The 12,589-nt window shown below is 39.0% G+C and overlaps 1 protein-coding gene across 2 annotated transcripts in view; it reads left to right on the top strand.

The window, feature by feature from the left end:
* The first annotated feature begins 1,288 nt into the window (after positions 1-1,288).
* Positions 1,289-12,589, top strand: part of kank3 (KN motif and ankyrin repeat domains 3) — a 31,329-nt gene continuing 20,028 nt past the window's right edge. For both annotated transcript variants that reach the window (XM_051376904.1, XM_051376903.1), the window contains exon 1: positions 1,289-1,400. The gene's annotated coding sequence lies outside the window, so the exon portion shown is untranslated. The remainder of the gene's footprint in view (positions 1,401-12,589) is intronic.

The following is a 12,589-nucleotide window of genomic DNA, read 5'->3' as shown; positions in this document are numbered from 1 at the left end:
CCATTGTTCTATAAGACAATTTAGTTAACAGTTTACTTCACTTTACATTTACTTTTCTTCACAAAAGTGAAACAAATGCTGAACTAATAGACCTTTACTGTATATTTTTTATGTTTTTTAGCATGCCTTAAAATAAAGAAGGCCTCGCGACCCCCCATGAAGCTTTGGCGATGCCGACGGTGGACCCTGACCCCCAGGTTGGGAACCACTAAATTAAAGGATAAGCCTGGAAGAAGTATTGTTTTACTTAATTAAAAGTAAAGGGCATGCATTCATATTTTTAATTAAGTAAAAGTACAAATGTAGACCACTGACATTGACAGCTACTTAAAGTACTCATTATGCTGTATCCAGTCATTTTAAAATAATATATGTTACTTTAATGTTGCAGCTGGTAAAGGTGGAGCAGCTAATGTTAACTACTTTATGTGTTACTGGGTAGCCTGTGAATTTATTCCCGCTGATCAATAGAGTCTAATCTTAAACTTTGATAACACATCATATTTCTTTGTTGCTTGTATTTACATCAGTCAGTAAGTACAGCACAAGGCAGGTTTACGTAAACAGCGTAAAGTAGAGATACTTGTGTGTGTTAACACAGACATGTAGTAGAAATATAATATAGTAAGCTATGTAATGTAGTAAAACAATATAACATAATGCATAATGTATAATGTAGTATGGTATATAGATTATGATACAAAGCAAAATGTAGTAAGAAAGTATAAAGTAATATTTACTATAGTACAGCAATATATAACATATTAAACTTAGACTATAGTTTATACATAATAAATGTAATATAATATATAACTAATTTTATAAATCAGTCCAAGAGATTTAAATAATATCCAGTTATGATGTAAACAAAAACAAAAATACTGTACAAGCTTACAATAAAGTATAAAAGTATATTGTTACGTTCCTAGAAACTACACAAACATGTAATCCAAATAAATACTTTAACAGGTTTTATATATGAATGTATTACACAGATATTGATAGAAAGTTACACCCCTCCTCCAAATAACAAACAAACAAACAAACAAACAAACAAAATGAAACAAACAAACACAAAATAAAACAAACAAACAAACAAATACAAAATGAAACAAACAAACAAACAAACAAACACAAATACAAAATGAAACAAACAAACAAACAAATACAAAATGAAACAAACAAACACAAAATGAAACAAACGAGAAACAATGTAACCGCTTCGACACTGTCGTTTTATTTTGAAATCCAAAAGCGGAAGCGGTGTTTTCCATTCTCGGTAACTTGAGATCAACTCACAGGAGGTTTTCTTTTTTTTTATCTTCTCCTCCCAAACTTTTCTTACCTTCCCTGAAAGTCATGACAAGTCTCAGTGAGACTGGACGGAGAGAAGCCAGAAGGTAAGAAACAGCCCGAGGCATCGATTAACCCGCCTGATACTGATACATATTGATTAGCTGATTGATTGCCTGACTGATCGACTCCGTGAACAAGCGACAAAAAAACCCCGATTTACCTCGTCTGTTTAAATTAGGAGTTAAATTATTGATCATTATTATCTGCAACAAGAAACACTTCTTATAGTTATTGTGTTTATTAAAAAGCTTTTATATTTACAGCACTTTGTGGCCGACACTAGTTTGTAATCTAATTGTGCTTTAAAGTGTTTTTAACTTTAATAAAATATCTTCAGTTGAGACTTATAGATTATATTTTATAGGCTTAAAAAGTGACTTTTTCACTTCTATAATTGCTAATATAATATAGTATATAATATTGTTATTTTAAGTCATATTTGCACTATTAAATATTTTATTTTTTACCCTACAAGTCTCTCAAATATATTAAATATTATGTCTTTAAATCCTTTTCTAGAATGACCTAATTAAAAGGTGCTTTTCTCTACTTAAAATGTAACTTAAATGTCCTTTGGGGTGTGATTTCTGTGATCTATGTCAGATCTTTTGGGACTCAAACAACCCAAATAAGTGTCCGTCTTTAAAAAGCATCTTAAACTCCTTTTTGTTTTCTTGGCTTTCTCTCTTTATTTTATAATTATGTTATTTTATTTTGTAGGTTGAACCCTTAAAGTCAGCTCATTGTTTTTCTCTTTCTTCTCCCCCCTCAAACACTTCTGTTTTTTTAAAGTAAATAAAGTTTGTCAGTAGATTAGCAGATGTAGAAGAAACATCTTTGTTTCTCAGATGCTGTTGTGGGTGAGGCTGTTACAGGGGATGGAAATCCCCCCCCTCCCCACCTCCTCTATTGACAACAGTGTTGAACCCCTCCCCTGGCGGCTCTCTGGTCTGTTATTACTCTGTGCATCACCTCAGTTGTTTATCTGTGGCGTGAAATGTTCAGATGTCGAGTCAGTCACAGTGAGGCCCGACGCCTCTTCCTCCTCCTCCTCCTCCTCCTCCTCCACCACCACCGCTGCTGCTGCTGGTCATGTTTCCTCTGATGGACGTCGACCTGCACAGAAAGGTCATGGACAGATATTTCTAGAAGCTGCACTGAGAGCAGAAAAATAATGATTCAGTGATTTTTTTTTTTTCTTTTAAAAGATAAACAGCTAAAACATCCAAAAGCAATAATGCAGGAAGAAAGAGGCAGAAACATCTCTGTAAAATGTGGTCACTCCCCGTCCCCGGGGGTTGTGGAATGGGATTCTGGATACTCAGCAACTCCCAACTAGTCCAATAAATGACGTCCTATGTTTGAGGTCGAGGATGTGAAGGAGACTTCATGAGGAAAAGACAGCCGTGCTCATATGTGACCCCCGAATCGATTCTGATCTGGTCCGAACCAGATACGGGTCTGTGTTTCCTTTTGCAACGTGACCTCGGTGTGAATATCACACCTGTCATATCAGGATTCATGTGACGTTATTTTCTACGTCACTCTACACCGACATTCGTCACTTCAGGACCGCGACCTGTTCACACTGGAATCTGATATCGGCCACTTTTAAAGATCATGTTGAACATCCAAACAATAAAAATCAGATCTGAGCGTCTTCACATCCCTCTCAGAGCGTCTTCAGAGCGTGTTGCTACCATACGTTGTTTACTCGTGTATTTTTGTCCTTAAAAAGGAAACAAAACTCTCCTCTAACCTGCCTCAGACTGTTTGATGTCTGTTGGTGTAGTGAAATCTGACTATTTTATTTTGAAAATGTTGTTTCTGTGTCTGACTTCCTACCAGTGTGATGTGCTCTGTGTAGCAACCTTTATGTCGGAAAGGTCGCTAACACTCTCCGTACTGTCTTCTCATATATATATCCATATTAGCAAGTTATGGCGTAAGCTGGAGATAAACACTGGTAACTTACATGATGATGTTCAGGAGCTGAGAGTCTATAATGACGTCCTATCGGGCAGATGTTGGCTATGATAATCTGGATCAAAGAGTTATTAAAAACCATTTATTTTCAACGTTTTGAACACTAGACCTACGTTATGTTATATATATATATATTGTTGTTGAAATGAATGCTATCCAAAAGGTTTCCAGCAATGTTCAAACCCTGAGAAATTTCCTTCCTGGTTCACGGTGCATTTCTTTGCTGGCCTCTAGTTGGTAAATTGTCCAGGTGAACAGAGGATACGTCGGATAATAGCACTTATACATTATCTTGTCCATGAATTTAGTAATGAAGTTTAAATGTATATATATATATCCTTTTAGGGGATTGTTTGGGCTTAAAATGTTTCAGTTTGTGGCAGCAGTGAATTTAGATACTTGTTGTGATGTTTTTAGGTATTTCTTTGCAGTGAAATTGTGGAATAAAGAGAAATTTGCGAACATTCGATGGTTCAAGTGAGAATGAAATGTTTGGATGAGGTCAATGTGAACAGAGGATACGTCGTTTTGTGCTGGAAACCACAGAATTCACTGGGATTTGGTTGAATTTGTTATAATCTTTGCGATCGCCGCTTCCTGAAGGGACTGGAATAAGATTGGTGTGGCTCCAGCAGTTGATGCAGATGTTGTCATTATGAAGACATTTTACCCATTTACTCTTTATCCAGCCTTCACCCGAGGTCATGAACTGGGAGTGACTGAAACAAATTACACATGGTGGCAAAAATGATCTTTATACAGAATGAGGAGCTAAGAGTTTGTTCAGTATGTTTGTTCAGTATGGTCAAACACATCTGGGTTTTTGAGAAAAGAGAGAGGGGTTAAATTATTTAATAGTAACATAGAGAAAAGGGGGGAAGCTAAGGTTAAGGTTTAGGAATAATCATGGGAAGAGAAACAGTAAATATTTAAGAAGAACGTCAGGATGCGGTGGCCTTTTTGTTGACCCTGTTATCATGAAATGAAACAGAAATTAAAGCTCGATTTTAAATATGTAGTTTTAAATTTCTTCTCTTTCTTCAACTGTAAGTATTTTTAGAAAGAGTTTGTTCTGAACTATAAGGCAAAGAATCCCAAACTGATAACCACAGGACACTCCTGCTGTACGAGGATGTGCCGGAGTCGTCGTTTTAAATTAGTGTTAATCTCTTAACGGCTTTCTGAAGCTCTCTCAGGGGAAACAGGAGCCTGAGGTTTGACTTACTGCTGTCGCCTCAAAAATAGATTCTCTGTAAATTTAGTTAGAGGTGTCTGGGGGTCAGTGTTACACTCTTATTTTCTTTCTTTTCATACACACTTTGTTCTCAACTCGAGCCTCTCTCGCCCTGTTTACACTTTAGAGCAGAAGGAAGGACAGTTTATGAAATTAAAACTGAATTAAATTTGGGCCTGTGCTCGTCCTCATGAGTGCTGCTGCTTGATAAAATACATGCCGTCGTATTTTTAGCTCTATTACGAGCGGTTTTAATTTTAGCGCTTCCTGACTGTGAGTTACTCGGTGCGACCTGACTCAGCGAGCAAAGAGAAAGCTGGACTCGCCGGCGTTCGACTGACCTTTTTAGCACAGTGAAAAACAAAATCGGTATGTACTGCTGTGGGTTCGAAGTCCAATAAAACAAATGTATTAGGATTTAATCGCTGCCGTGTGCACGAGCCTCCACTCTGAACTCATTCACCGTCTTCCTCTTCCACATTTATAGTTCGTCCCGTGTTGACTTTGTGTTTGAGTTCGTCTGGATTATTTCTGACGTTGTCTCCTTTGCTGTAGATCTCTGGTTGCATTTGTACCCGGTCTTTGAGGATACTCTGAATTAGATTGTTTTAAATTAGCGTACTCACAACCTCAGATCTTTCTTTGATCTTAGCAGACAAGTGAGGTCGTTAAACACGAGTCCACTGACGTCACCTCGTATTGAATTTCTAGAAGCTTCTTCGTCCACGTGCAGCTTTAAAGGGTCCAGTGTGTTGGGTTTTAGTGGCATCTAGTTGCAGATTGCAACTCCCTCGCTTCATCTTCCCCTTCCAAGCCTGAAAGAGAAACTAAAGTGGTCGTGAAACGTTTGAAAAACGTGAACGCCCTATCTAGAGCCTGTGTTTGGTTTGTCCTTTCTGGGCTACTGTAGCAACATGGCGGTTCAACATAGACTCCATGGAAGGCGACCCGCGATATAACATCAAATATATCATTCTAAGGTAACGAAAACACAACAATTCCTCCATTCAGGTGATTTTACACTAATGAAAACATACCTGTATGAATATTAGAATCCATTTCCACCAATAGAGCCTCCTAAATGTTACACACTGGACCTTTTAAACAGGCATTCAGACTGTAAACCACCCTGTGAGGCTTCGCCGGTGGGGGCTTGTTGTTTCAGGTAGCAGTGAGAAAATAAAACGTGATCCAGGAAGTCTGGTTGGAGTAACAGATTAATGCTTATGGAGGCTCATCAGGCACCAAAACACTGCAGAGAGGACTGTAATACTTTACAGCTCTGGGAACTTATCACAGCAGCAACATTTTTATCTTTTCTCACAACAACTGTAGGGTAAACAGTAGAGATACGTGTTCTTGTTATAAAATAATCTACCAGGATTACCAGTGGGTTTGAACGTGATTGGTCAACGTAGTGTAATTTTGGACGACCCATGGATGACTTCTGGGTTTGCGTACGGGGTATATGGCCCACTGAATATGTGCAAGTGTTTCTCCTGCTGTGAGTCCCATACATTTAACGTTGTGATGGTGTAACGGATTCCTAAATCACTTTTCTCCGCTCCAGGAAAGTTTTACAAATATAAAAAGTCACGATAGAAAGAGTGATAACAGACCTGGTGTGCAGTCCGAGGTGTCCTGTCAACCGTGTTACAGACGTCTCTTTTATAGCGGGAAAGTACACTGCAATACCCCGAGTGGCCACTGGGCATTGGAATTATTAGTGCTGCATTTGAATTCATTCAAATGAACTGTGTGCTATTTATAATTCATACAAACTCTTTGGGGACAGCGACAGCCCTGATATGATCAGTTTTTAAGCCTTTGTTACAGATTGAACCCGACACACAACAGTAAAGAAATCAATCAGTAAAATGCTGCTTGAATGAAGAACTTTCACTTTTAATTTCTCCACTGCAGTTCTGAATACTTTCTCCACTGCTGCTTGTTGAACTGGCCTCATTCATGTGACTGAGAGGGCTGCGTAAATTGGTTTGCAAGCAGCCTAACACTTCAGGTCAAAGGTCAGACCCATTTGTTTATTAGTCCAAAGGAGGAATCTTGAGCCTGTTTGTTTGTTATTAAAGCACTAAATTGATATCCACTAATTGTAGTCCCAACAAACATATTTCATGAAATTCTCTGTGGTTTCTGAGGTGAACAATTAGTTTTAAGTGTCAGGGCTGCATTGAACCTGATAGCTGGAGGCTTTCATCATAATTAGCAGGCATCCAGGCTTTGAAAATGGAAATTGCCACTTTTAGCTTCATGCCAGATTCTCTGATTGTAGAGCTTCTCCAAAAGCCCCCCCGAAAGGAGGAGAAGCTCTTCAGAAGTTCAGTGCGTTTGAGTTTTCCACATGTAGTTCTAGTTTTTATAAGGTAGGAAAAAGAAACTCTTTATTTGTTATGTTAAAACAACGGCTCCAGAGTTGGCTTCAAGCTGGGTAGTTGGACAGGAAGTACACTGTACACAGCAGAATGTAATAAATAGGAATTAAAACAAATATTTAACACAAAGACAGTTTCTCAGGCAAAGGTTTCTATCTTTTCTTGGCAAAGTTGGTAGACGCTTTGATATTTACAGGAATGAAGAGCGGCTCCGTTGCTCATAATCGTATTTCCCTTGTTGTCTTACACAACTGAAGAAAACAATGTAGGTGTTTTTTGCAGTTTCAGTTTTTTGCAGATTGAGTTTGAATTTAATTGTCGTCTCGAGATATCAGACATGTTTCGGATAATCTCAAGATGACAGATTCATGGTTTTGCAGAAATCTCTAACTCGGCTAATTTAATTTAATAATGTTGTCTGTCCATGTCTGATTATTTTCATCATGCAGTCCTTCATCTTGGCCTCTGGATAAATTCAATCAACTGTGATTGCTCCTTTTTTAACATTTCACTGTCTAGTTCTCAGACTTGGACAGACATCTCAGCACAACTCAATTATCTTGAACATGAACGTGTTTGATTATCCGAGATGTGACTATGACCTTTAAAAATGAACGATCAGAATCATATTAATTTTATGGTAAGATGATGAGATAAGTGGTGATAAGAGGAAAACAGATGTTGGTCTGTAGATATTGAAATATTTAACAGATTACCCTTGTGTAGTTTTATTTACTGATTGCTGTAACAGAAAAGGAAAATGAGCCAAAGGTCGTTTCTCTGAATCTGATCTGCAGTCAGCTCTCGTCTGAAGCTCTGAACTTCTTATCTCGAGCTCTGAGTGTTAACACACAGTCTCTTAAGTGAGGTGGGGCAACACCATGAACAGTTTAGTAAGGAATTAAAAGGCTATTGAAGGATAAGTCTGGCAGTTAGGGTTGGAGCGGTATACCGACACCATGGCGCATGATAAATGATAGTTATCATATCGCGTGCATTTGCTTCGATACGGTATCGAATTCTTCAGTATTAGTGTTAGTTAAAAGAATATGGGACATAATATTTTGTGAAATTATAAAGTGTTTTATGGTCATCATAAGTGATGTTGATGATAATAATTGTGTAATACCATAAAACCGTGATATTTTTTGACACTGTATTGTACAGTGTCAAAACCAGCAATATGTCTGTCTTTCACTAATGTTCGATTTACCCACCCTGTCTGTGGCTCTAAAAAAAAGGTAGTTTCATTTTTGAAAATATTTTTCAAACAGGCTTAATGGTGCATTTTTTGGGGGACTATTTTCTGCGGCGGATTAATACACATTTGGTCCTCTAGAGAGTATTTACAGCAGCAGTAGGATGGTGTACGTGGGACTTGAAGAAAACTATAGCGCCTGTGTTCATCGTACTGAATCATTAATGTGTTTTTGTACCACAGTGGAGCTCTATTGATCAATTCATTGTTGGGTTTTATCTTTTATTTGGGTTTGCATTAAGATAAATACAGAATCAGCACATTTATGCTTTGACTCTAATTGACTATATATAATGTTGCACCAGTGACCGTCTCTTGACTCGTTATTTATGGCGTGCTGGTTGTTAAGGGTTTACACTCACCCACATCCCATTTGTTGACAAACAACCTGTTATTACACCTTTTATGATGAATGTAAAACTAACTGGAAAACAAAACAGCACCATAGTATGAATTTATTGGATTGTTGGTGAGGTCTACCACTGTGGTCCAATCAAACCCTCCTCCCTCTGCTGTCTCCACTGCCTGAGAAAGTCTGAATGAACAGAGGGCTAAAAATACCCCACGTCAACTCAAGTACTGGCCGAGCATGGGAACGAGGCACTAATCAACCTCTGTGCACGAACACCAGGGTGGGAAAACACCAAAATAACCAAACACTACTGCATTTAAACAGCATCTGGTGGATCTGTGTGCCAGACACTGACCAGGATTCAGAGGTCATAATAATTGACCCTAAAAGGCTGTTTGGCTGTAAAATGGTGAAAGTGGCAGACTGCTTTTAGGACAGACCACACTCTTGTGGGCTTGAGCATCAGAAAGGTCAGATTCTGGCGCTGCCTAAACTGACCGCTTCTCTCTGGAAGAACCACACCGCAACTGCTTTTGGAAATGCTGCATGTCACTGTGATGCCACAAACCTTTTGAACCCAATTTTCATTTTTGGATCCAACAATGAAAGTTCTGTGCAACACACAAAAGAGAGAGAGATCTTTGGAGTTGGCTGTATTCAAACTTTCTCTGACGCCGTCTCGAGATTTTGTCTTCACTGTTTTTTTTCTGAATCTGATGCCTGAGAAACCTCTCTGAGGGCAAAGTGCGAGCGAGGCCTTGAACTCTCCAGTTTCTAACTGGTTTCCCAAACCCATCGCAGCACAGAGATCACCTCTGTTTAATGGCTCATAATGGAACAAATGTTGTTTAGCATTAAGGTGCCAGTGGAAAATCACCGCTGCCCTATAAAGTCTTATAAAACAGCTTCAACACAGTCGAGCACACAAGATGAAAACAACCTTCAACATCCTATTTATTCCTTTTTATATTCCTGTCTGTTTTTTGCTCTGTTCATGTTCCTTTATCTTTCATCTATAGCTTTTATGTATGAGTCGTTTTGTGAAGCTTTGTATGACAGTTTTTTAGACGACAATATCAGCTCTGTGCAGCGATGAGGAAACGTACACGTTCCTCTAATTAATAACTGAAAAAACAAACATAAATGCCATATTTCCATCCTGTTTTTAAACATTTATGTCCACTGTCTGAGGAGAAACTCTGTTGCATAAGCAAACCTGACTGGAGCATAAGCGCCACGTACTGTTTATCTCAATGAACCAATCACATATATAATTATATTTCCACATCAGTCGTGGATCGAATTTGCCTTTTTTTGCCGGAAAATTCAGTTAAGATTTGCGTTAAATTCGGATGGAATAATAAAAGCATTAGTTTCAACTTTTATAAGCCTTCAACTGAGTTTCTTACTGGAAAGAGGCACCAAAATATTGAAAATAAGATCAATGAAACAAGGAAACAAGGAGGTAAAAGTTATATAATAAACCGTAAGGACAAAATAAATTGAATAAGTGACGTAACAGATAAGGCAACAGAAGAAGACTGAGCAAAAGCCAAACTTTATGAAAGGAGTCTCCTTTGCAATTTGGGGGAAATCACTCGGCAGATTGTCTCGGCATCGATATGTTCAATTTAGTTTCGTAATGCCTGTCAGACATCAAATTTCCTCTCGGTGCAACTACAGGAGTAATGATCAGAGACACTAACTGAATCAGTGCATGATGGAAAACTGAATTAGAGCCCACAAACATGTATTTTCCACAGGAGCAGCTCCGTGAAGGTGTGTTCTTGGGAGGCTTTGGGAGACATTTTCAAAGACCGTACGTACATCCAGTGCCTTGTCATTACCCCAAGCCTCTCTTTTTAAAGAGATGCTGAACTGGTATAATTTCCACCAGTGAGGTAAATAACATGATAATAGACACACATTTCAGTTGTTTCTGGGCAGAAAGCGGCAGCGCCTGACATCTGGTCTTGTTCTGTAGTTAAGAGAATTAAACATCTGGAGACTCCAGTTGCTACTGTTGTGAAAGAGAGAAATGGGTCGCAGTCTCATCTTAAACACAAATCTGTGGATATGTAGGTCAACTTAGACTTACGCTGGTTTATTTGAGTTATTTGCTTGCCTAGGAGGCACTTAAGAGCTGAAGTGATTAGAGAAAAAGGAAATGAGAGGAAAGAGACAAATTTATACAGTTGAGATGGAAAATTCAGCTGGGAGAGAAAAGGCTGCTGATGTTTGAGCCAAATAAAAAAAAAAAAGCAGCTTCTACAAAGGTTTAGTGTATTTGGGGAAACAGGCCTGGAGAGTTTGTGTCTCACCACAGAGGGAAACAAGGTGTGTTTGGTCCAAAATGCAACGTGACATCAGAGCTGGAAACTGGCTAATTGGGGAAAACTCGATTTTCTGAGCCCTGCTTTGTTTCAGGGAGGGGCGGCCAGCCGTCAGACATGGGACTGCCTCGCTCTCAGCTGACTGGATTCTGCTGCTGCTGCTGCTGCTGGGATATGGACTGTGTGCAGTTTGAGAAGCTTTCTGGGCTTCAAATATCGTTGTTTCCAGAAAGAAAAACTTATAAAGTTGCTATTCCAGGAATTCCTTCACATCCAGTCAGATCTGTGGTTCTGTGGTTGTCCGTGTTTGAATCTTTACTGGATAAAAAACCCACAGTGCAGTTTTCCCCAACAGATGCAGAAAGGTTTACTGGCACCTTCATCACTGAAGAGAGAATCAAAATACTGTGTTTCTTACAATTATAAGTCATTTTTAAGTTAACCTTTTTGTGTGAAATTCCAACTTTTTGGGAAACAAGCGACCAAAGCCTGGTTCCAGACCTCTGAATCATTGCCCTCACACACAAACAATCACAATGAAATCAGCTAATTTGTGATAGTCAGATATGATGGAGCTAAGAATGGCTAGACTAACAGGTCACTACTGGCTGGTTAAGGTAAAAACAAAATAACCTCCCTCCTAACAGGAAACTGCCAAAGATCAGTCCTACCAGGAAGTTGCGATCGCAACAACCAAATTCCTGTGAATTCTGCACGGCCTTGCAGTTTTGTCCAATCACTGTGAGTTTAACCAATTGTAGCAGTCTCCCGCGCAAAGCATCACCAAACTACTAACAATTTTATTCTCATTAGAATAAGTTAGCTTTGATTTTTGATTAATCATACAAAGAAAATCACAATTAGTTCGCAGTTTTCACTTTGTCCGACAATTGTCATTGTAGAAAATGCCTAAAACATGGCAGTTTTAGGCTGCAACAAACCCCAAACAAAGCCTATGAAATCCTGGAGGGACTGTAATATGTGCACAATGTCAGACTGAATGAATTAAAGTGAAATTAAATGTTAATTCAGTCTTATTATCAAGCTGAGGGGAAAAAAAGAAACTAGAAAAGGGTTGGACAGACAACTCAAAGTATTTCATTATGAAATGCTTCAAATTAGCTACTGTAGAGATCTGACAGAGAAGGATGTACAAAGTGGGATTTTCCTCCTGTAAGTTGTCACTGGATGCTGGCGTCCATTCACAGGGGCCTCCCTTGATCCTCCACAAGCTTTATGTCAGACTGTAAATCCGAGCAGCTGGTTCTCAGCATCTTCAGATCCACCGTGAGAGCCTTCAGGGCTCCGCTGCCAGACTCTGTCTCTTCATCTTTAAAACTCGCAGTGTCGGACTTCCCCAACGACTTTATTAAATTCACTTTGTGACATTTTGAACCTGGACACAGTCTGGAAAAGGCAGGGAGCGCAAAGGGGGGGCTGGTGTGGAGAAAACAACGAGGCCTCACAAAACTTTTCAAAAACAGCGTCGCCACCAAAGAGGCATAATGCCTCATTGTGGAGGCTGAATGTGGCTGATTGTGTTTGCTGGAGAATCTGGAAGGAAGCGGGAGGGGAGGCAGGACGCATGTGATGTTTGAAGTCAACCTGATTGTGATAAAAAAAAAAAAAAGATTGATTTTTATTCTGGATACAGCAGGACACACAAGATGTTCGTGG

Source organism: Dicentrarchus labrax, unplaced genomic scaffold (genome assembly GCF_905237075.1).
Source record: "Dicentrarchus labrax unplaced genomic scaffold, dlabrax2021, whole genome shotgun sequence".
NCBI classification, from domain to species: domain Eukaryota; kingdom Metazoa; phylum Chordata; class Actinopteri; family Moronidae; genus Dicentrarchus; species Dicentrarchus labrax.
Note: the sequence above shows the minus strand (reverse complement) of the source record. Positions and strands in the feature narration are given on the sequence as shown.